Raw genomic sequence first — 22,733 nt, 5'->3', positions numbered from 1 at the left:
CGCTTAATGGAACTGGAGGTACATGTACTTTGTCAGCGTATATCTGGCATTTGTGACATGTTCGGGAGTGATGATGGCAGTCTGTTTCCATGGTAGACCAGTAATAACCTGCTCTAAGGATCTTTTTAGCCATTGTATGTCCACTGGAATGAGTACCAAAGGCACCATTGTGTATTTCTTCCATGATCTGTTCTGCTTCCTTCTTGTTTACACAGCGAAGTAAAGTCGAGTCATGGTTGCGTTTGTATAGGGTTCCATTGCTTAGAAAGAATTTGGCAGCAAATCTCCTTAGAAACTTTCTGTCGTTAATGGATGCCCCTTCAGGGTACTCCTGAGCTTCGAGATATCTTTTTACCTCATGGAACCATGGTTTTTCCTCGGTTCCTTCGGTATTGATCTCATTGCAATAGGATGGTTCATCTTGCCTGTAGATGGTGATCATAGGCGCCTCGTTGTCCCACCTGACTTTGAACATGGATGACATGGTAGCTAAAGCATCAGCTAGTTGATTTTCCTCGCGTGGGATGTGTTCGAAAGTGATTTCTTCGAAGTAAAGAATCAAACTCAGCACATATTCTTTGTAAGGAATTAGATTTGGGTGCTTCGTGTCCCATTCCCCTTTGACTTGGTAGATTACCAAGGCCGAGTCTCCGTAGACTTCTAGGAATTTGATTCTTAGATCGATTGCAGCTTTAAGACCCAGAATACATGCTTCGTATTCGGCTATATTGTTAGTGCAATTGAAGCATAACCTGGCAGTGAATGGTGTATGACCTCCTGCGGGGGAAATGATCACAGCTCCGATGCCATTGCCAAGTGCATTAGAAGCTCCGTCAAAAACCATAGTCCACCGGGATCCTGGCCCGGGTCCTTCTTCTGGTCCTGGTTGTTTGTAGTCATTGACTAGCATAATGTCTTCGTCTGGGAAGTCAAAGTTCAATGCTTGATAATCATCCACTGCTTGATGAGCCAGATGATCAGCTACCACACTTCCTTTGATTGCTTTTTGTGAAGTGTATTGAATGTCATATTCTGTTAAGATCATTTGCCATCTCGCTATTCTTCCAGAGAGAGCAGGTTTTTCGAACACGTATTTGATGGGATCCATCTTGGAGATTAGGAAAGTGGTGTGATTTAGCATGTACTGTCTTAGCCGGCGAGCTGCCCAAGCTAAGGCACAACAAGTTTTTTCGAGTAGTGAGTATCTTGTTTCACAATCGGTAAACTTTTTGCTAAGATAGTAGATTGCGTGCTCCTTTCGGCCGGATTCGTCATGTTGTCCTAGTACACACCCCATTGAGTCTTCTAACACAGTTAGGTACATTATCAGAGGTCTGCCTTCCACAGGTGGCAACAAGATTGGAGGTTTTTGGAGATATTCTTTGATTTTGTCAAAGGCTAACTGGCATTTGTCATTCCACCTTTCCACTTGATCTTTCTTCAACAGTTTGAAGATCGGCACACAAGTAGTAGTCATGTGGGCAATGAATCGGGCGATGTAATTCAGACGTCCCAAGAATCCTCTGACTTGTTTCTCGGTACGAGGTATAGGCATTTCTTGAATGGCTTTAACCTTGGCGGGATCAACCTCAATACCTTTGCTGCTGACGATGAAACCTAAGAGTTTGCCGGATCTTACTCCAAAAGTACACTTATTTGGGTTCAGTCGCAACTTGTATTTCTTGAGTCTGTCAAACAACTTGTGTAAATGACCCAAATGTTCTTCCTCGGTGTTGGATTTTGCAATCATGTCATCGACATACACCTCTATTTCTTGATGAATCATATCATGAAATAGCGCTACCATTGCACGTTGATAGGTTGCTCCTGCGTTTTTCAGACCAAAGGGCATTACTTTGTAACAAAAGGTTCCCCAGGGTGTTGTGAAGGTTGTTTTTTCCATGTCTTCGGGTGCCATCTTGATTTGATTGTACCCTGAGAATCCGTCCATAAAGGAGAATACCTTGCATTGTGCGGTATTGTCAACCAGTACATCGATGTGTGGTAAAGGGAAATCATCTTTGGGGCTTGCCCGGTTCAGATCTCTGTAGTCCACGCACATTCTGACTTTCCCGTCTTTTTTAGGTACAGGGACGATGTTAGCTATCCAAGGAGGATAACTTACAACTTTTAGGAATCCGGCATTGAACTGTTTTTCAACCTCGTCTTTGATCTTTTTTGACATATCAGGCCTACTCCTTCGTAGTTTCTGTTTGACCGGAATGCTACCTTCTTTGATTGGTAGGCGATGAACTACGATGTCCGTGTCAAGGCCTGGCATATCCTCATAGGACCAGGCGAATATCTCGACGTAGTCTCGCAGCATTTGAATCAGTCTTTGCTTGACGCTGTGTTCTAAATCAGCCCCTATTTTGACTTCTTTCTTTTCTTCGTTGTTGCCCAAGTTGATGACCTCAATTGGCTCCTCGTGAGGCTGTATGGCCTTGTCTTCTTGTTCTAGCAGCCTTGCAAGTTCTCTTGGCACTTCACAATCTTCCTCACTTTCGTCCTCAGTTTGGTAGATCGGATTTTCAAAGTCATGACGGGCAATAGCAGAATCGTTGTTGACTGGATCCAGAGTGTATGTGAATCTGCAAGTTAATTATGTGAGTGTGTGTGAAGAAAAAACATAGCTATTAGAAGGCGAAGAAAGAAGGAAAAAAGGATCACAAAATTTAAATATGCAAGCGTCCCATGATTTTATTGAATGCACATGATCATGATATGATAAGCCCTTATAGAAGGACCAGTGTGCTAAGGCACACGGCTTTTCAAGCTCATGGTTCGATTGTTCAGGAACCACTTTTATCTTTGCACAGTATACACAAAGAAAACAGGAAATGGCATTTACTCCTGGTCAAAGGAGATCACATCCTCAGCTTTCCAGTTGTTCAATCCACTGTTGTGAGCAGGGGGTACCCAGCTGTTCCAGTTGCAGTTGTCTTTTTCATCTCCCACAGCATTGATTTCATTAGTGGGAAAATGAGCCGGTGATCCTTCGGGATAAGGGATATACTCTGCTGGATACGAGAGCCCAGGCTGAGATATCTCTGTCGGCTGAGCGAGATGCTCGATAAGGCCGTCCCATGAAGTCGGGATGATGTCTTGAATAGAGACTTGTGCATCTTGGTGAGGAGTGTATGCTGACAGAAAGCAACCCTCGTTATTTGGTATTTCCCTGGCTTTTTCAAGAGCGAAATTGTCATCGTACTGTTCATCCCATCCAGTTGGGACAATGTCCTTCATAGCAATTTGTGAGCTCGGAGGAGCGGAATATTTCACCATATAGTCATATTTGCCGCTGGGTTCTCCTAGCGTGTCCCATACTTCTTTGGGTGGATTTTGATATTGCTCAGTGGCGGGACTTGTGAAAATTTGATCATTTCCAACTTCATCACCCCATCCAGTCGGGGTAAGGTCCTCCATAGCAATATAAGAATTCTGAGGTTCGGCATACTGATAATTATACCCGCCGTTTGGTTCTCCCACAGCATCCCACATTCCCATGGAAATGGGTGGAATTTCATCTGGATATGGCTGAATGATATGGTTCAAGAACACTCCTTCATCTTCAATAGCGTTTACTTCTTGGCTGACGAAGTGTGACATTAATCCTCCAGAACGAGGACTTTGATCATTCTTTTGATTTTCACTATCATAGCCCAGACCTAGCTTGTCAGATTTGTAGGGTATATCGGGAAGCTGTCCCCATACTGTGCAATCACCCTGTTCAATCATGGCTTTGGCATCTTTGAGAGAAGCCATAGTTGTAGTTGGAGTAGCAGGAATATGCTTGGTGGTAGAGACATCTGGAGAGACCACCTCAAATGATTGGCATGGAGTTTCGATGAATTCGTCCTCCAACTCGACATATTTGGAATTGCTTAGGTGACTAACCACATATTCCTCTTCGCCATAGACTGTGACAATCTTTCCTTTTACTGGATATTTTAACTTCTGATGCAGGGTAGAAGTTACAGCGTTTGCCCCATGTATCCAAGGGCGTCCAAGTAAACAGGAGTAGGCTGGGTGAATTTCCATTACGTAAAAGATAGAATCAAAGATTTGAGAACCCACTCTGATTGGGAGATTCACTTTTCCGTATACCGTTCTGGTTGACCCGTCAAAGGCTCTTACCACAACATCGCTTGGTTGTAACACAATTCCTTCGAAGTCAAGCTTTTCTAGTACTGTTTTCGGTAACACGTTCAGAGAAGAACCGTTATCTACTAGCACATGAGATAGAGTGGTGCCATTACATTCAATGGAGATATGTAAGGCTTTGTTGTGATTTTTCCCAGCAGGGGTTAGATCTACATCGGAGAAACCGAGACCATTGCTCACGGTTAGATTGGCAACACAATTCTCAAATTGGTCGACTGAGATCTCTTGAGGCACATGCGCAGCTTTGAGGAACTTCATCAGAGCTTTGGCATGAGCTTCTGAATATTTTAGCAGAGATAGCATTGAGATTTTTGAAGCAGTGTGCCCCAGTTGCTCAACAATATTGTAATCACTCTTGCAGATGATTTTCAATATTTCCTCCATTTCTTGCTTTGATGGATCCTCAGCAGTGATCTCCACCGGGGTTTGAACTTGTTCAACTTGTGGCTCTTTGCCTCGAGCGCTGTTATCTTGATTAGGAACTGGGACTCGGAATGGACCAGCAGCAACATTTGGAGAAATTTCTGGTGAAAAGATTCTTCCACTTCTCGTGATCTTGCTGGTACCCACAATATTACCCACAGTTGGAGTGGTTAACTTTGCGGCCTCTTCAGTCGAGGTACCCTGCTTAACTCCATGAATGTAAACATTAGTGTCATATCCCCATGGGACAGCTTTGTCTGAGGAGTATGGAAATGGAGTTGGACTAGCAATGACTACTGATGCCACTTTGAGTGTAGCAGAAATTTTGAATGGAGCCTTGGCAGAGATTTTGAATGGTAAGCTGGATATCACTGAGGCATCCTCTATTCTTATCCCGTTTGCAAAAACTTCGCACAACACGTCCATAGAAGGGAGCCTCTCAAACATAATGATACGGCGATCCATCCATTTTTGAATTCCCATCCTCAGATTTTCACAACCATTGGGTAGGCATGAGCAATAAAAGCAGTCGGGGTCACACCCTGGAAAGTAACCAGCTCGGATTAGCTTTCCTTTGACTTCGCAGAGTGGAGTTGATAATTCGTTCACATCATAGATGTAAACAGTGTCCAGGATAGCGTTAACAGTTTTGTCATGCTTTGGCATAGGTGCTGTGATGACATTTGGAGTTTCTGGAGGATCGAACTCAATTTCCCCAGCATCTATCATATCTTGTATTTTATTTTTCAGGGCCCAGCAGTGATCTGCGTCATGTCCTGGACAGTTTGAGTGATAGGCACATGTCGCATCAGGGCGATAATTCGGAGAGGAAGTGTTGACATTCCTTGGAGGACCTCTTAAGGCGATCAGATCTGCTTTTAGCAAGTGCTGCAATGCCTGAGAAATTGGCATGTTGATTTTGGTAAAATTTCTTCTTGGTGCATCTGGTCGATGCGTATATTTTGGCTGTTGATCTTTTTGAGGTGCAGATGCGGAGATCAGAACTGCCCCTACAGATTGATGCTGCTCACTTTTGCGACTTTTCTGAATTTGTGTTGCATTGACCTCATTTCTCCCGCTGATGGGCCTTTTTGTAGTACCAAAGGAGGAACCTATTTGAATTTTTCCCTTTTGAATGCCACTTTCGACACGTTCTCCGGTCAATATCAGGTCAGTGAAACCTGATGATGAGCTTCCCAGCAAATGGCTATAGAAAGGGCCAGTTAAAGTGCCCATGAACATGTCAACTAGTTCGCGATCAGATAAGGGTGGTTGAACCCTTCCAGCCATATCTCTCCACTTTTGTGCATATCCTTTGAAACTTTCTTTTGGTCCCATAGACATGCCCCTTAGTTGAGTACGGGTTGGCGCAAGATCAGCATTGTATTGGTACTGTTTGTAAAAAGCAGCAGCTAATTCTTCCCAAGTATGAACCTTGGTATTTTCCAGCTGGTAGTACCACTCGAGTTGTGTACCCGACAGACTTTCTTGGAAGAAGTGAATCCACAATTTGTTATCCGTTGTATGAGGTTGTATCTTCCTCACATAGGATCTCAGATGTAGTTTCGGGCAAGAAACTCCATCATATTTTGCAAAGACAAGAACTTTGAATTTTGGAGGGATAACAACATCCGAGATGAGCCCCAGATCATTGAAATCTAAGCCAGGTATTTTTTGTATCTCCATAGCTTTCATACGGTCTTCCAGCTGTTGGTATTTTTCATCATCCGGTTCGTCCCCAGAATGATCATTTTCTTCATTTGAAGAGAGAGAGGGTTTAGCAGAACCCTGGTTGCTTTGATTGTCTTCTTGTTCATCATCACCGACTGTTTCAGGGATCGGTGGCTTTGTGAACTTTTTGACTGGAATTTTGATCTTTCTTCTCAGGTGACTCACACCTACAGATCCTTTGGGCTTCTTTTTCTTCTTGATTATCAGGGCTTTCAGTTCTTGCTGCCCCTTTGCCAGTTCCAGAATTGCCACTTGAACTTGGGCATTCTGTGCTTCGAGATTCTTGATGCTCATTTCGGATTCCATCTCTTCTGACTGAAATAAACAGCGAGTAAAGCTCCACCGGGGAAGATATGAGTATTCAAGAAAAATATAAACTTTTCTATCTGTACAATAGTAGCTTTGCTATCTTAATCTCAATTCTATTATTTCCTACATCCTAATAGACACATGAAATTCAGTCCTTCAAATTCTAATTTAAACATATAGAAAAGAAAATGGAAAAAAAAACTCAAATATACCATCTTATTCTTATAAGAAACATTCAAACATAGCTAAGCTGAAGTTTTAACACTTTGTGTTATAAATTTCTGCATGTTTCTTCTGACTCCACTAATCTTTTACACATTAATACCATATAGTGTTGAACTTATGTGTTAAATTGAAAAGGAAAGTTACCTGGATTTGGAAGACGTACGACGGCTCGTGGAAGAGGCAACAGAGAACTCCGACGAGAGTAGCAGTCAGAGGAAGTAGCAGTCGGAGGGAGGAGGAAGTCGTCGTCGGAGGGAGGAGGAAGTTGCAGTCGCCGTCTGAGGGAGGAGGAGAAGTTGCAGTCGCGAGGCGTTTAGAAAACAGAAGAGGGAAATAATACTGAGATTCTGAGAATTAGGGATTCGTGACTTTTATTTTATTTTTAATAAATTAAAGGAAAGCTATGACAGCGCTTTTGGAAAACGCCTTCGTACCTAGGCCTTTACCAACGCTTTTTAGGGTAAAAGCGCTTTCGTAGCCCCCACCTATAGCAGCGCTTTTAAAAGCGCTTTCATAACCCCCCCTATAAAAGCGCTTTCGTACCCATGCCTTTACCAGTGCTTTTTTAAAGCGCTTTCGTAACCCCCCCTATAAGAGCGCTTTTTTTCCGTGTTTTTTAATTTTGTTTTTAGCGAAACCTATAGCAGCGCTTTTCCCAAAAGCGCCTTCGTAGGGGTGCTGCTAAAAGACAAATTTGGCATAGTGTTGTTCTTCTAATATAACTTAATTTTTCGTAATATTAATTGCTAAATCATATTGAAAATTTATATGTTTATTGAGGAATTGGAATACTTAGCATTTCCCATAAGTTAAAATAAACTCAAGTGAACATATCACCACCATTGGAAGAAACAATCGTGGTGGAATACTGTGTGATACGTCTTTCACTAAGGTTGGAAGGAACAACCATGGTGAAATATTGAGAAAATTTTGTAAAATACTGGCACTGGGTATCGAACCCCTAGACATCACATTTTACTATGGTTGGGTTTCTACAATTGTATTGATATGTTAAGCTTTACTATGTTTTTACCACGGCTATCGGCCCGTGGTTAGGGATGAGAGTAAACCAAATATATCAACCTACATGGGCCTATAGAATTGCATAATTAAGGTATGGCCTGACCTATTTAAAAAAGGCTAAGCTTGGACTTTTTTAAAAGTCTATTTACTTAAATAGGTCACACAACAACAAAAAAACTCGGCTCTAGCCACGTAAAAATCATGTCTCTAAAAAAAATGTTGCCACATGAAAATCGTGTCGCAAAACTTTTAAAGTAAAATAAATAAATTCAGCTTTACACATGGGAGAAGTTTAAATTTTTTTGAAAACTTCGTAGTGACGTGCAAAACACGTCGCTACCTAAAATTTAAAATGATTAAAAAATGCAGCATCTTTTCACGTGGAGGGTAGTTTAAAATTTTTGAAAATATTGTAGCGACGTTTACCTAAAATTTAAAATAATTAAAAAATGAAATGCAGCTTTTCACGTGGAGGGTAGTTTACATTTTTTGAAAACTTTATAGCCAAGTCCAAAACAAGGCGCTACCTAAATTTTACAATTTTAAAAATGTTGGTGCAAAAAGTTGACTGGTGAAATTAATTGAGAAGCAGGTTAACTAACGCATTTATGATGCAAAGTGATTTCAACGTCGCTAATATCCTATCGTTCTATGACAGAGTGACATGGCAGGTGTGGCGCAGTGATTTTCACGTCGCTACCCCAATAGATTAATTAGCGTCGGGTTTTCCACGACACCCACGTGCTTTGTTATTTCCTTGACTGCATCGTTCCCCAAACATTATTAGAAGAGAAAACCAAAAAACACTCCTTCTTCTTCAATTTTCAGAGCAACTCCCCTCCCCCCCCCCCCCCCCCTCACAATACAGTTTCTTTCCCCAATCTCTCACCTTCTTCTTCTTTTCCCCAATATGTAACCATTTTTCAAAAGTCATTATGTTCTTCATTCAAAGGTCACTAGTACAAAAATGTTAATTTACACCTGTTTTTTATTAAATTTACACCCATTATTTTTAATAAAAATCGGGTGTATATCCACAGGGTGAGAAATGTCTAACGAATTTATACCCGTTATTTTTAACAAAAACCGGGTGTAATTGAGCGTAATTACGTTTTTAATTACACCCTGTTTTAATAAAAATCGGGTGTAACTGGGCGTAATTACGTTTTTAATTACACCCTGTTTTAATAATAATAAAAATCGGGTGTAATTGGGCTTAATTACGTTTTAATTACACCCTATTTTAATAAAAATCGGATGTAATTGGGCTTAATTACGTTTTAATTACACCCTATTTTAATAAAAGTCGGGTGTAATTGGGCTTAATTACGTTTTAATTACACCCTATTTTATTAAAAATCGGGTGTAATTGGGCTTAATTACGTTTTAATTACACCCTATTTTAATAAAAATCGGGTGTAATTAGACTTAATTACGTTTTAATTACACCTTATTTTAATAAAAATCGGGTGTAATTGGGCTTAATTACGTTTTAATTACACCCTATTTTAATGAAAATCGGGTGTAATTGAGCTTAATTACATTTTAATTACACCCTATTTTAATGAAAATCGGGTGTAATTAAGCTTAATTACGTTTTAATTATATCCTATTTTAATAAAAATCGGGTGTAAATATGTTCTTAATTGCCCCCTATTTTAGTAAAACTAGGTATGTACTCCTGTACAATTTAGCACCCAAAACTTTCAAATTGTATAGCAGCGAAACAGTGAAATAAAACTGCTTTGACAATTTGAGGCATTTTGATATATATAACCAAACAAAATATGCATTTTTCTTTTTTGCTACATGATATGCATATATATTCAACATATAAAGTGATCCTTCTACTTTTGAGAAAAAGAGATGAAAGGGTTGGATCAAAAACACGAGTTGAGCAAAAATCACAGTTGAAAAAACAAAAATTACACAGGTGGTGCAAACTTCATTTGATAATTGAGGTCCAATTAGTAGCTATGATGAAATTGCCAATATACAAAGGTGGCACTCCTCAATTCCCATCAGAACCTTAAGTTAACTTCTAATAATACAAAGGAGGCACTACTCAATTTCCCTTAGAATCATAAGTTAACTTCTAATAATACAAACCTTGTGATCTACATCATAAGAGCATACAACATTCTTCTTTCAATCAACCAAGGAACCACTTAGCCATTAGATCAAAGAATGATTTAGATTAGTTTTGACAAAAAAGGACAGATGATAAATAACAAATTGATCAAGCCTCGATAATTGGTCTTCGAAGACCAAAACAAACAGCTGACCGAAAAAGAGGAGGTGCATCTTCTGTCAATACCTCTGCGTCCAACTTTTCAATATGGGCCCATATATATGGGCCCATATCTGCATAAACAATATGTATGTTGCATAATGTCAGATAATTTACTAAGAGGTACTAAATCATTTTTGGGGATGCTACTAGAACAACAATTGAGGAGACAAAAATAAAAGTGTGCATAAAAATTAGATTGGTTTCATAATGCACCATATTGAGATAAGGAAGAATACAGAGTGCTGGTGTAGAAATATTAAGCAAGACAAACACAACAAACCATACGAGTACTGACAAATGTGTAGTAAACAATAAACGGAACTGACAAATAAGAGTTAAAGCATGACTGTATGTAGAAAGGAACTTCGTGCAGCATAATGAAAGAGCAGATTAACGCCCAGCCACTTGCTTAACAGTTAACCCATCTCGAAGTATACATCAGTTCAATTTCACAAATCACAAATATTAGAAAAGCTATTAATTAGACTTCATTGTAATAAAAATGCAATTACATTTAACTCAATAACTTATGTGTCTAAAAATCAAAATAAAATATTTTGAAATGCATTGGAGAGTATACCTATTAACATAAATTGTTAGGATTAGGAATATGCTGACAACACAAGAGACGTTGTCATTTTATTGCAAAGAGAAACATATAGAATCAAACAGTAACACTAAAACAACACAATTTGCTCAAACTAACATAGGCTCAAAGTCTAGATACAGTAGCACCAAACATCAAACTTAAGATGATTTGCATAAGAGAAAAGTCATACCAATGTTACAAAATCTACTCCTCCAACACAACAGTCAAATCCTTCTGATGAACACAACTCCTTAACATTCAGTCCATTATCCTCTTTTACATCTAAACAAAACCAAAAACAACAAAGTCTCTTAGCAGCATTTCATCAAGCATTAACATGAACAAATACTCTAAAACAAACAAAATCATAGTAAGGAAAATTAACCTGACTGGTTTTGTAAATAATTCTCTCTACAGGGGTTACATGCCAGCCAATTTGGGAATCCATTAGTGGAAACATCACAACAAAAAGTACGAAAATGATGCTTAAAGGATTCAGCTCCATTCGCATTTATAATTTCCTTAGCTCTATCAAGAGTCTCATCACTACAATCGCATGCATAAACAATAACATCCTTGTTTTCCCTACAAAGAATTTAAAAAATATAAAATCAATAGCGTGATGAAGAATAAGCAAAGGCTGAGAAAGAAGGAAAAAAAAAGAGAAATACCGTAGAACTTTTCACATTAACTGAGAACTTTTCACGCCTAGAAAAGGCTGTCTATATGGCCATGGTGCAGTCTAAGTCACCGGAGAGAGTGAATATTTCTAAACTATAATCATAATATTGGCACATGGTTTTTTCAAACATTTTCAAATGGTTCCTGTACACGCATAAAATAGTGTCCAAAGAGAACAAAGTGGCCTTTCAAGTATCACTTTTGATAAGGAGAAAATGTCTCCCGACTATTAACCATTGCAAATTTTACATCATTTACCTCATTTTCATCAGTTGCTCGGGCAAGAAGATCTTCTTTAGCTTCTATAGAATCTTGTATAGAATCTTGTAAACCATCATGATAAAAACATGTAGTTTCCAGCACTTATTAATGTTAAAAACAATTAGTCACGCAAAGATGATCAAGCTAAAAGATAATCAAAAAGTAAAAGAGGGATATTTCCAATCACTGTAAATTTAACTGAGAAAGAAGAATTGCAAATGAATTATCCATAAAAGCCATCGAAATGTCCAGCATCTATGTCAGATTGGAGCATAGGTCATTTTCCTGTTTGCCAAACAATGCCCTCGGCTAGGTGTTCTTTGCTTGGGGTGAGCATTACGAAATTGGGATAAGCTCTTTGATAACTGCATACAAGTAAAAGTGCAAATAAACAAGCAAATTTACCAACAGTTCGGAGCACAAGTTTTAAAATAAAATTGAAAGCAATTCTCATTTTTTTAATGCAGCAACACAGGTTTGGATGAGTCATGATATATTAGCAGAGAATCTATTGAATCAAAAACAAAGAAGTGCTTCCAATGAAATGAACCTGGCTTCTCTGAGAATTTCACTTTGGAGGCCAAATCCATATTGCAATTGACCGTCTGCACGATCTCTGGTGGCTGAAAAAAAAAGGACATTCTCAGCAGGACAAACATCCAGTACGAAGATGACTTTATAGAATCACAATCTTTGGAAGAAATGTCTCAAATTAACATATTTAACTTTGGAAATTTTCATATGAAGAGAAGTTAGGAACAATTTAACATCATAGATATTAGATCTTATATCATCGAACTCGCAGAATGAGGTAGAGTGGAATACATGGAAAATGATATTATATGGGCGATAAACACAAAGAAAAAAAAACATACCCCATCCCAAAACACGAAAAAAAAAACAACATACCTCATCCCAAAACACTCTCTGCATAGGTAAAACATGCTTATCCAATGTACCAAATACTAATCTTTGGTCGGGAGAACTTAGTAAGTTAGTAGTGCCCAACATAAAACATAGTGAGCATTATTTAGAAAAAAGAAATGCTCAAGGGAGAAAACATATATTCTACAAAGAATATAGGTATAACAGTTTAACACGAAGGAATAATTTAAACTTCACAAACATCGGGAAATAGGGAATCCTTCTTCCTAGCGCCTCCCCGTATAAGGACGGATGCAAAAGGATGTGAAAAATCCCACTTAAGAAAAAAAGGAAAACCGGGCTCAGTCATTGGTTTGAGTAATTCTTGGTTAGACTTTACTTACATTTTGACTGAATTCCAGAGGCTTTAAGACCAAAAACATAGCAAGATTGAGTAGAAAAATCCCTCTAGATATACCTGAAATGTTGAATGTGAAAGAAGGTTTCCACCATGACTTGAATGCAACAGCCATTGTTGAGCTTTTAGGTCCAACTTTTGCCTGAAAATATGATAAATATTCATCTTTATTCTTGAGTAAATCCTATGCAATCAATCTATGACAAAACCTGCCTAGCATTATATTGATTTTTTACCTTCAGCAAGAAGTTCTTATTGGCTTGCCAGGAAGCACCTATTTGAAAAGTGGAGTCTGAGATACTGTTTGCTGCTATCGCGTCATCAACACTTCAACGCAAAAAATTAGATTTACCACATTGGTACAATTGCACAGAAGTTTGAATATCTTTAAAGCCAAAAGACTACCTTGTTTGTAACTCAAACCCAAAGTCAATGTAGTTTGTATCCTGGATAACAAGGTAAAATATTATTAATTACCTTATGGCAGAAGAAGAAACATTACGTAAAAACAAGATGAAGGGAGCTTCAAAGATGTATCCATATGATGATTAACATATAAGAATGATGGAAATGGAAAAACCTTTCAAATATCTGATTATGGAATGCTCCAATTTCAAGTTTTAGAGCTATCGTTCTCATTCCATCTACAATACTCTCTCCTTGTTGTGACTGAAAAGAACAACAAAAATAACTAAGTAATTAATGTTTTATATAAATGACGTGAATACCAACAAGGTTTTCTATCACTGTCAGAACCTGAAGATAATCCTATGTTGAGTGTGTCACTGATGGCACGATTTAGAGCCTAGAGTATAGAAGGAGCGTCACTTGCCCAATTCTCGTCCTCATCATTGTCTGATACACCAGAATAGGCCATAACATCATCACTCTCTGCAGGACCAACTTTTGAAACACCATGAGATCTAAACCTCAACTGCCCAATAAGAACTCCAAGAACATATGACCCTGGTTTCTGAAATAATCCATCTTCAAGATAAAGTAGCCGCACACAGGATAGCAAGTAGCCAGCTTTGATCATTAAGAATATTTTGACACTCTCCTAGAATAGGAAGGACCTCGGCCAACAAGTCCTGCCATCCTTCCCCATTATACAGTGCACAAACCTTCTCATATGACTTTGCAGCTTGGTCAAAATGTCCATGTTTAAAGGCAACAGCAGCTATCTCACCATCAAGGACAACTCCATGTCTTTTCCACCAGAAATGGTGGTAATTGTCAGCAGCACCTTTAGTTAGCTCTAGATATTTTTTCTGCCCATAACAAGAAACGGACACAGATCATTAATGAAGATGTAGTCTAAATAACACTAGATATTAACAATTATTTTCAGGTCAATATGTACTCATAAGGGAGAAAAATGATAAACTACACAACCAAAGGCATGAATATCCGCCCATGATGATACCTCAAACTCCGCAGATGATGATAATGATTTTAACATCCCAAGATTAGAAATTGTTTGCTTCAAAGCATGTTCGGCAGCAATGATCGCGACTTTGCGTGTCTATTAGTCGGGATAACTGCAAGTGCACAGTCGTGTCGTGTAGTTTTAAAAGATATCGAATCCACAGGGACTATAAATCGACCTACCGTTATCTAAAGTTACTATGTAAAGCTAAGGCTAATGATATTTGGGTTTTTTTTTATAAATGGGGAAACTAAAATCCTAAATCTAGATAAAATATAATAACAAACGGATATCAGTATGTATTTCATCTAACTTAGGTGATCCGAAGTTCCATAGGCCAGATTCTAATTAAATCAAAGATCTTTACTAACTATGTTATTTAAAAGTCCTCCTCTCAAACTCTCGCTCTATTGATTCAGACTACGATCCTAACTCTTAATGTACGCTTTCGCCATCCCACCAGATTTAGAAACGCTTTTTGAAAACAACATAGTTAATAAAATGCTTGTTTTATGAAGTCGTTATCTACTTAAATCTCCTAATCTCAAACTCTCGCTCTGTTGACTCGGAACATGCTAATATCCCTAACGTACGCTTTCGCCATCCCGCGCGGGTGTAAAAACACTTTTTGGAAATAAATAAGTTCTAATTAGTTTTAATACGCTTTCGCCATCCTTAAAACTAATGTCCTATGTCTACTATCCAGTTAAAGATTCTCAAACTTTCGCTCTATTGATTTTAACCTTTGACCGTCTTAACCCCTCAAACTTTCGCTCTATTGGTTTTAAGACTTACTAATTAAATTAGACATACAAACCAAAAACAAGTGACATTTAATAAAACATAATTAAGCCAATTTATTTCGGATCCCTACGGTTAGATTAATTTACATACCGACATCTAAATAAATTAGCCAGACATATTAATATGGTTAAACATGCATAAATAAATTCGGTTCAGAATATTAGGCATATTAATTAACATATAATATATCATGCATTAAATATAAATAAAGGCGAGAAATAATAAACCTGAATAATGTAAATTGCAATTGAATCTTCGAGTACTGAACTTCCACCACAAGGTGGCTGGGTCGTTCTTCGGAATTTAAACGGACGGTAATTAAAACAAGGAAGTAAAAACAATAAATCTAACGTAAGGATAGATTTATAAAAGGTTCACAACAATTTCCGGTGTAGAAATTGTTGTGAGAAAATAAACTATTTGAATGAAAGCAGGAAGAAAATAATAAGCACGGTACAATTTCGGCAGCACTTCGTTGGCCGGAAATTGCACACCAAGAACTGAGGTGACTGCTTCTATTTATAGGGGAGCTTCTGCCTTTGGAATGCATGGAAATAGGGAACTCCTTGGAGACGTGCGTCTCCACTTCTTCAGGGTGACCCAGCACACGACTTGAGACGTGCGTCTCAAGTGGAGGAAATGTAGGAGGAGCTGGAGACGGGCGTCTCCTCATTGGTGACGTGGCATGGATCGTTGGAGACGTGCGTCTCCACTTGCTTGTGTGATTTGGGCCACGCACAATTGATTACTTCGTGGGCTGACTTTGTCTCTTTGGGCCTTTGGGTCTCCTTTAGCATGGTTGAGCCTTATTTGCACCCCCTTTTCATTTCAGCACCATTTTTCATCTTTTAGGCACAAATAGTAGTGATTTTAGCTCCATTTCTTTCCTTTTCACAAATAGTCCTCAAAACGAACATAAAACCTAAAACAATGAAAATACCAGCATAATACCAACATAAAGCAACATAATTAAGATAAAATAGGGAAATAATGTATGTAAATCAAGCCAAATATGTGATACGTTTTCGTGTTATCAAATACCCCCACACTTAAACCATTGCTTGTCCTCAAGCAATCAACCACACGGTAAAAGAAAATGATTAAGCAAGATTCAAAACAAGGGCATGACACGACTCCTAATCATACTTATGTTAGGCAAATGTTACATCGATAGGAAATAGATATCAACACCAAGGATACCGTAACGACACAATGTTCAAAAACTCCCTCCTTATACAAACCAATTCGAATTATGCCATTATAACTCAACCTATATCTCTTGTTTTTCCTTTCACTCTTTTCATTCAAGCGCAATCACATTAAGCCCGTTATCCGTACACGCACATAGTAGGGAAATCGGTTAGCGACTATGATCCTTTTATTTTCTTTAGCACGGGGTTCTGGTTTTTTAAATGGCGAATCCCCATCTTTCCCAACTGCGGTTGCGGGGGATCGGACCGTAGTCCACCCTACCAAGCCCAGTACCAGTGACCTCTAGGCCAACCAACAGCGGGTGCTAATTATTAAATCCTTATTGGCTTAACAACCGTTGGGCTAAATGACCGGGTGAGGGTCACCTAACTTAGAAGGCTATTCTTCTATTAAATCATTTAAAAACAGGATCATTCACTTATATTCATCAACTCCCTACGTAGTTTGTGCTTAAGATGGTGCCGACTGCTAATATAAACTACTTAAGAGCTACTTTGAAAACTTGAGCCTAAGGTCTCGACATAATGGGCATCCAAATTGATATCACATAATGAGGAGGTTTAGGGTGTCAGGACGGTATCGATGTTGTTGAAACATCTCCAAGTCTTTCTAACAATGCCTAAAGTGTGACAACTTCTATACTTTCAGAGTGTGTATGCCAAGCGTCAAAATTCAAATTTTTGTTGGAGGTTAAAATTTTTTAAAATTTCGGGGAAATTCAATAGCAACTAAAAATCACGTATAAAGACTCGACAACACAACTAGAAGACAATAAATAAAGCAATAAATGAAAGCGGTAAAGCTTCTCCCCCACACTTAAACCAAACATTGTCCTCAATGTTTCAATCCAAGGTGGAGAAGAAAAGTCAGAACCTATATGGATGCAACCGGCGGGCTATCACAACCAAATCTGCTCCGCGTCCGGAGGAAATATCTTCTCCTATCATGCTCATCAACTGTGTCACCACCAGCAGCAACACTCGTAGGAATGTGCGTGGAGACCCATTCATCTTTGAGATGATCGTCTATAGATTTTTCGCCTAGATATGGCCGAGACGTGACAAGCGATCCATATCTTTATTATCTGCAAATTCAAACGATAAAAGGAAAACATTAAACTGAAAACTCGTGGGTTGCCTCCCACACAGCGCTTTGTTTAACGTCGATAGCTCGACGGCTTAATAGTGCAAGCACTCAAGGTGGTTCTCTCGAGAATGACTCCTCGGTTGAACTTTTAGTAATCGTCGTTTTCCATGGCCACTTATCAAGCCATCTCACATATCCCTCACCTTTTCTTTTCTTTCTTCTGTGGGGTGGTTCATTCTTTTGAAATCGTGGTGACGGTTTTGGATCGATCCTAAGTATCAGTTTTTCAAGTTTGGGCTTAGCGATATTATCCACCACCTCAAAGATTAACCTTACCCTCTTATCACTAACGATATCCTTAGTTTCATGGTCGTCTAAATTTCTCTTTTTATGCAAGACTTCAAATAAGGGTGCATTAGTGTGGATATTTTCCAATATTTTCACATACATTATGGATTTGGAGTCTACCTTAGCTTCCATAAAACTTTGCGGGAAAGGAATCAGTTGGGAATAGAGAAGAGGAATAACAATAGGTGCTTCCTTCTCTATCTCTTCTACAACCTCCCTTTCAAATGGTGTTGGTGGATTTTTCTCAATCTCTACTCTTTTCTCACTAGAAATCTCTTCAACCACATTATCACTCTTCTCAATCTCATAATCACTCTCCTCAGGAATTTCAATTTGTTTTTCACTAATGGTTGTTTCAACATCCACATACTCCTCAAGGAAGGTTCCTAGAAGGTTTTGTTCAAGTTGGGAGATTTGAGTCTCTAATGCCATGTTGTGAGTCGCGAGGGATTCAACCATAGTTGTCAGTTGCCTAAGGGTTTCATTGTTTTGAAGACTTTGTTTGATAAACTCTTGGTTTTGGACGGTTTGTGTCTCTACAAAGTTCTCCATCATGGCTTCTAATCTAGAGTGAGTTAGCGTCTCGTCGGTATCCTCCATTGATGTTTCGAAGTTAAAATTATGGGATTCTTGAGGTTCTTCAAAGGGAGCTAGCGTTGCATTCTGCGTTTCCTCAAGGTGCTTCGTCATCATAGATTCTTGCCTAGAGAGAGTTTGTGCTTCAATAAATTCCTCCATTAAGATTTCAAGGTTGGATTTATGATAATCTTGCGACTCCTCGAAATGTTGGGCGTGGTGATCATAGAGGAAATTCGGTTGATGATAAGTTCGCGTTGCATTGAAATCCTCTATTGATGCTTCGAGGTTAGAATTATAGGATTCTTGTGGTTCCTCGAAGTAGGTTAGCGTCGCGTTTTGTGTTTCCACAAAGTGCCTCGTCATCATAGATGTTTCATTAAAATTTTCCATTATTATTTCGAGGTCGGATTTATGGGGTTCTGGCGACTCCTCAAAATATTGATTATGGTGATCGTAGAGGAAATTCGGTTGAGGATAGGTTTGGTTGGGATTATAAAATTCTTGTGTCTCCTCAAAATGTTGGGATTGGTGATTGTAGAGGGAATTCGGTTGAGGATAAGCTAGTGTCGAGTTGTAATCCCCAATTAATGTTTCGAGGTTTGGATTGTAGGTTTCTTGTGGTTCCTCGAAATGTTGAGATTGGGAGTTGCAGAGGTAATTTGGGTGAGAATGAATTGGTGACGCATTGAAATTTTCCAACAGTATTTCGAGATCGGATTTATAGGATCCTGGTGATTCCTCGAAATACTGGGAGTGGGGGTTATAGAAAAAGTTTGGGTGATACATAGTAGTAAATGAAAAGAAAGAAAAAAAAATGCCTTAGTCTCTACGGTGTAACAGCGAGTTACGATATCGACTTGAATATTCCCCGGCAACGGCGCCAAAAACTTGATCGCGACTTTGCGTGTCTATTAGTCGGGATAACTGCAAGTGCACAGTCGTGTCGTGTAGTTTTAAAAGATATCGAATCCACAGGGACTATAAATCGACCTACCGTTATCTAAAGTTACTATGTAAAGCTAAGGCTAATGATATTTGGGTTTTTTTTTATAAATGGGGAAACTAAAATCCTAAATCTAGATAAAATATAATAACAAACGGATATCAGTATGTATTTCATCTAACTTAGGTGATCCGAAGTTCCATAGGCCAGATTCTAATTAAATCAAAGATCTTTACTAACTATGTTATTTAAAAGTCCTCCTCTCAAACTCTCGCTCTATTGATTCAGACTACGATCCTAACTCTTAATGTACGCTTTCGCCATCCCACCAGATTTAGAAACGCTTTTTGAAAACAACATAGTTAATAAAATGCTTGTTTTATGAAGTCGTTATCTACTTAAATCTCCTAATCTCAAACTCTCGCTCTGTTGACTCGGAACATGCTAATATCCCTAACGTACGCTTTCGCCATCCCGCGCGGGTGTAAAAACACTTTTTGGAAATAAATAAGTTCTAATTAGTTTTAATACGCTTTCGCCATCCTTAAAACTAATGTCCTATGTCTACTATCCAGTTAAAGATTCTCAAACTTTCGCTCTATTGATTTTAACCTTTGACCGTCTTAACCCCTCAAACTTTCGCTCTATTGGTTTTAAGACTTACTAATTAAATTAGACATACAAACCAAAAACAAGTGACATTTAATAAAACATAATTAAGCCAATTTATTTCGGATCCCTACGGTTAGATTAATTTACATACCGACATCTAAATAAATTAGCCAGACATATTAATATGGTTAAACATGCATAAATAAATTCGGTTCAGAATATTAGGCATATTAATTAACATATAATATATCATGCATTAAATATAAATAAAGGCGAGAAATAATAAACCTGAATAATGTAAATTGCAATTGAATCTTCGAGTACTGAACTTCCACCACAAGGTGGCTGGGTCGTTCTTCGGAATTTAAACGGACGGTAATTAAAACAAGGAAGTAAAAACAATAAATCTAACGTAAGGATAGATTTATAAAAGGTTCACAACAATTTCCGGTGTAGAAATTGTTGTGAGAAAATAAACTATTTGAATGAAAGCAGGAAGAAAATAATAAGCACGGTACAATTTCGGCAGCACTTCGTTGGCCGGAAATTGCACACCAAGAACTGAGGTGACTGCTTCTATTTATAGGGGAGCTTCTGCCTTTGGAATGCGTGGAAATAGGGAACTCCTTGGAGACGTGCGTCTCCACTTCTTCAGGGTGACCCAGCACACGACTTGAGACGTGCGTCTCAAGTGGAGGAAATGTAGGAGGAGCTGGAGACGGGCGTCTCCTCATTGGTGACGTGGCATGGATCGTTGGAGACGTGCGTCTCCACTTGCTTGTGTGATTTGGGCCACGCACAATTGATTACTTCGTGGGCTGACTTTGTCTCTTTGGGCCTTTGGGTCTCCTTTAGCATGGTTGAGCCTTATTTGCACCCCCTTTTCATTTCAGCACCATTTTTCATCTTTTAGGCACAAATAGTAGTGATTTTAGCTCCATTTCTTTCCTTTTCACAAATAGTCCTCAAAACGAACATAAAACCTAAAACAATGAAAATACCAGCATAATACCAACATAAAGCAACATAATTAAGATAAAATAGGGAAATAATGTATGTAAATCAAGCCAAATATGTGATACGTTTTCGTGTTATCAAGCAATATAAATCTCAGCAAGCCTCATAGGTCGGCCAATTGAGCTATCAAAGTTTGTCGGAGAAGTATTAGTACGTGTCATCGAATTTGAGAGTACTTTTTGTGGTGACATCTTGGGGGGTGAATCAAAACATGATCTGTCAGCATATAAATCAGATTGATAAAAACCCAAATTAAAACAGAAATTATAAGATTTTATAACAGTTTACTGTAAGTGATTCCATCTGGAGTAGTATATAGCATTTCATTACCCTTCCATTGGACCCTGGCGACTGTCAAACATTTCAAAAACATTTCCAGCGGAGAGTGAAGCCCTCCGCCTGTTAGCCTCTCGTAGTAGTACAGTTGGTTCAAGGGGTAGAGGTTTCCTCTGGATACCAAAGTGCTTGATTCTAGGAGTTGTTTGGAGAATCAACCGCCGAGATATAACCACATAATGTTGAGTGTGTCATTGAACTGCAAAGTAGCAAACTAATCATCATATAAACAATCCTCAAGAGTTAACAAACAAAAAAAAACAATAACATCCACACAAACATTGTAAAAAATTGTCATTTTTCTTAAAATCTGAATATAATCTGAAAACCCCAAAGTAAAATGAGTTCAATTTAACTGAAATCTATAGTAAAATGCACAAACCTCAACAAGTGAAAATGATCCTCACCAAAATTGAGACACATAACACGAACACTCTTAAAACCCTTAGTAAAATCAAACCCCTCATCGTGTACATCCTCGGTAGTATCAAACCCTAAATCCTGCACCATTTTATCCTCAATCTTCCTCATGTGTTAAAAATAATTCTAATGCACCAATATCTTCATCAATTGAATCCACTCCGGCCACAGATGCACCAAATCCACCTCTTTCTTCACTAATTTCGCGAGTTCACTGTTCATTTTTGCCTCTTCATGAGACAAAGATATTGTTATTGGTTGCGAAACGGGTTCGATAATTTCGTTTGGAGAGTTTTTAGATTCACACCAAGCTCGAATTCCTTGACGTGTTTCGTGTTTTTGAGAATGTTCGATAATTGCATCAATTTGATCGAAGACGAAGCTGTGACGAGCAGAAAGGTTAAGGTTTAGGATTTTGGTTTTGGGAGGTTGAGATAAAGGTGAGAGCGTAAGAATGGGGTTTATAACTTTTATTTCAATAGGTCAAACAGTGAAACGTCAATTTTATATTTCAAAGTTAAATCGTTTGTTTAGACACATTAATATTGATTTATTAATTTATTAATAATATTTAAATTATTTATTAATATGCTATATAGATTATATATTTTGAGTTATAAATTTTAAATACATTTTTTTTCATATAAATTCACACCCTTTTTTTGTTTAAAGGGAGTAATTGAACTTTTTTATAATAATATTTTTAATTTAAACCCGTTTTTAGAAAATAGGGTGTATATTGTCACCTCATAATGTTTAAAATAACATGTTATTTACAAAATTGCCACCGCATTTTTTATTTACACCCGTTTTTTATATATTGGGTGTAAATTTTAAAATTATATTGATCTTTTTGTAGTAGTGGGTGTGTATGATTTTGTATTTTTTTTACTATTAAGTTGTTTCATTCTAATCTTCTTTTATTTTATTTTTTGATCAAGACTCAACAAGAAGTTTCTCCAACTT

The 22,733-nt window shown here is 38.1% G+C and overlaps 3 long non-coding RNA genes across 3 annotated transcripts; all 3 read right to left on the bottom strand.

Moving 5' to 3' along the window:
* Positions 1-10,943: 10,943 nt before the first annotated feature.
* LOC131622044 (uncharacterized) lies at positions 10,944-11,517 on the bottom strand. The gene is made up of 3 exons (XR_009289748.1): positions 11,429-11,517; positions 11,143-11,342; positions 10,944-11,039 (listed from the first exon to the last, which is right to left on the bottom strand). It is a non-coding gene; the product is annotated as an uncharacterized LOC131622044 (long non-coding RNA).
* A 508-nt stretch (positions 11,518-12,025) lies between these two features.
* Positions 12,026-14,281, bottom strand: LOC131622043 (uncharacterized). Its single transcript, XR_009289747.1, has 7 exons — positions 13,738-14,281; positions 13,562-13,650; positions 13,387-13,427; positions 13,218-13,308; positions 13,042-13,123; positions 12,250-12,322; positions 12,026-12,064 (listed from the first exon to the last, which is right to left on the bottom strand). It is a non-coding gene; the product is annotated as an uncharacterized LOC131622043 (long non-coding RNA).
* Positions 14,282-21,148: 6,867 nt separating this feature from the next.
* LOC131622041 (uncharacterized) lies at positions 21,149-22,208 on the bottom strand. Its single transcript, XR_009289746.1, has 3 exons — positions 21,730-22,208; positions 21,342-21,546; positions 21,149-21,202 (listed from the first exon to the last, which is right to left on the bottom strand). It is a non-coding gene; the product is annotated as an uncharacterized LOC131622041 (long non-coding RNA).
* Between the last annotated feature and the right edge of the window lie 525 nt (positions 22,209-22,733).

This window comes from Vicia villosa, unplaced genomic scaffold (assembly GCF_029867415.1).
Source record: "Vicia villosa cultivar HV-30 ecotype Madison, WI unplaced genomic scaffold, Vvil1.0 ctg.000024F_1_1, whole genome shotgun sequence".
In the NCBI taxonomy this organism is placed as follows: Eukaryota; Viridiplantae; Streptophyta; class Magnoliopsida; order Fabales; family Fabaceae; genus Vicia; species Vicia villosa.
The sequence above is the reverse complement of the archived record's forward strand: the minus strand, read 5'-3'. Positions and strand labels throughout refer to the sequence as shown.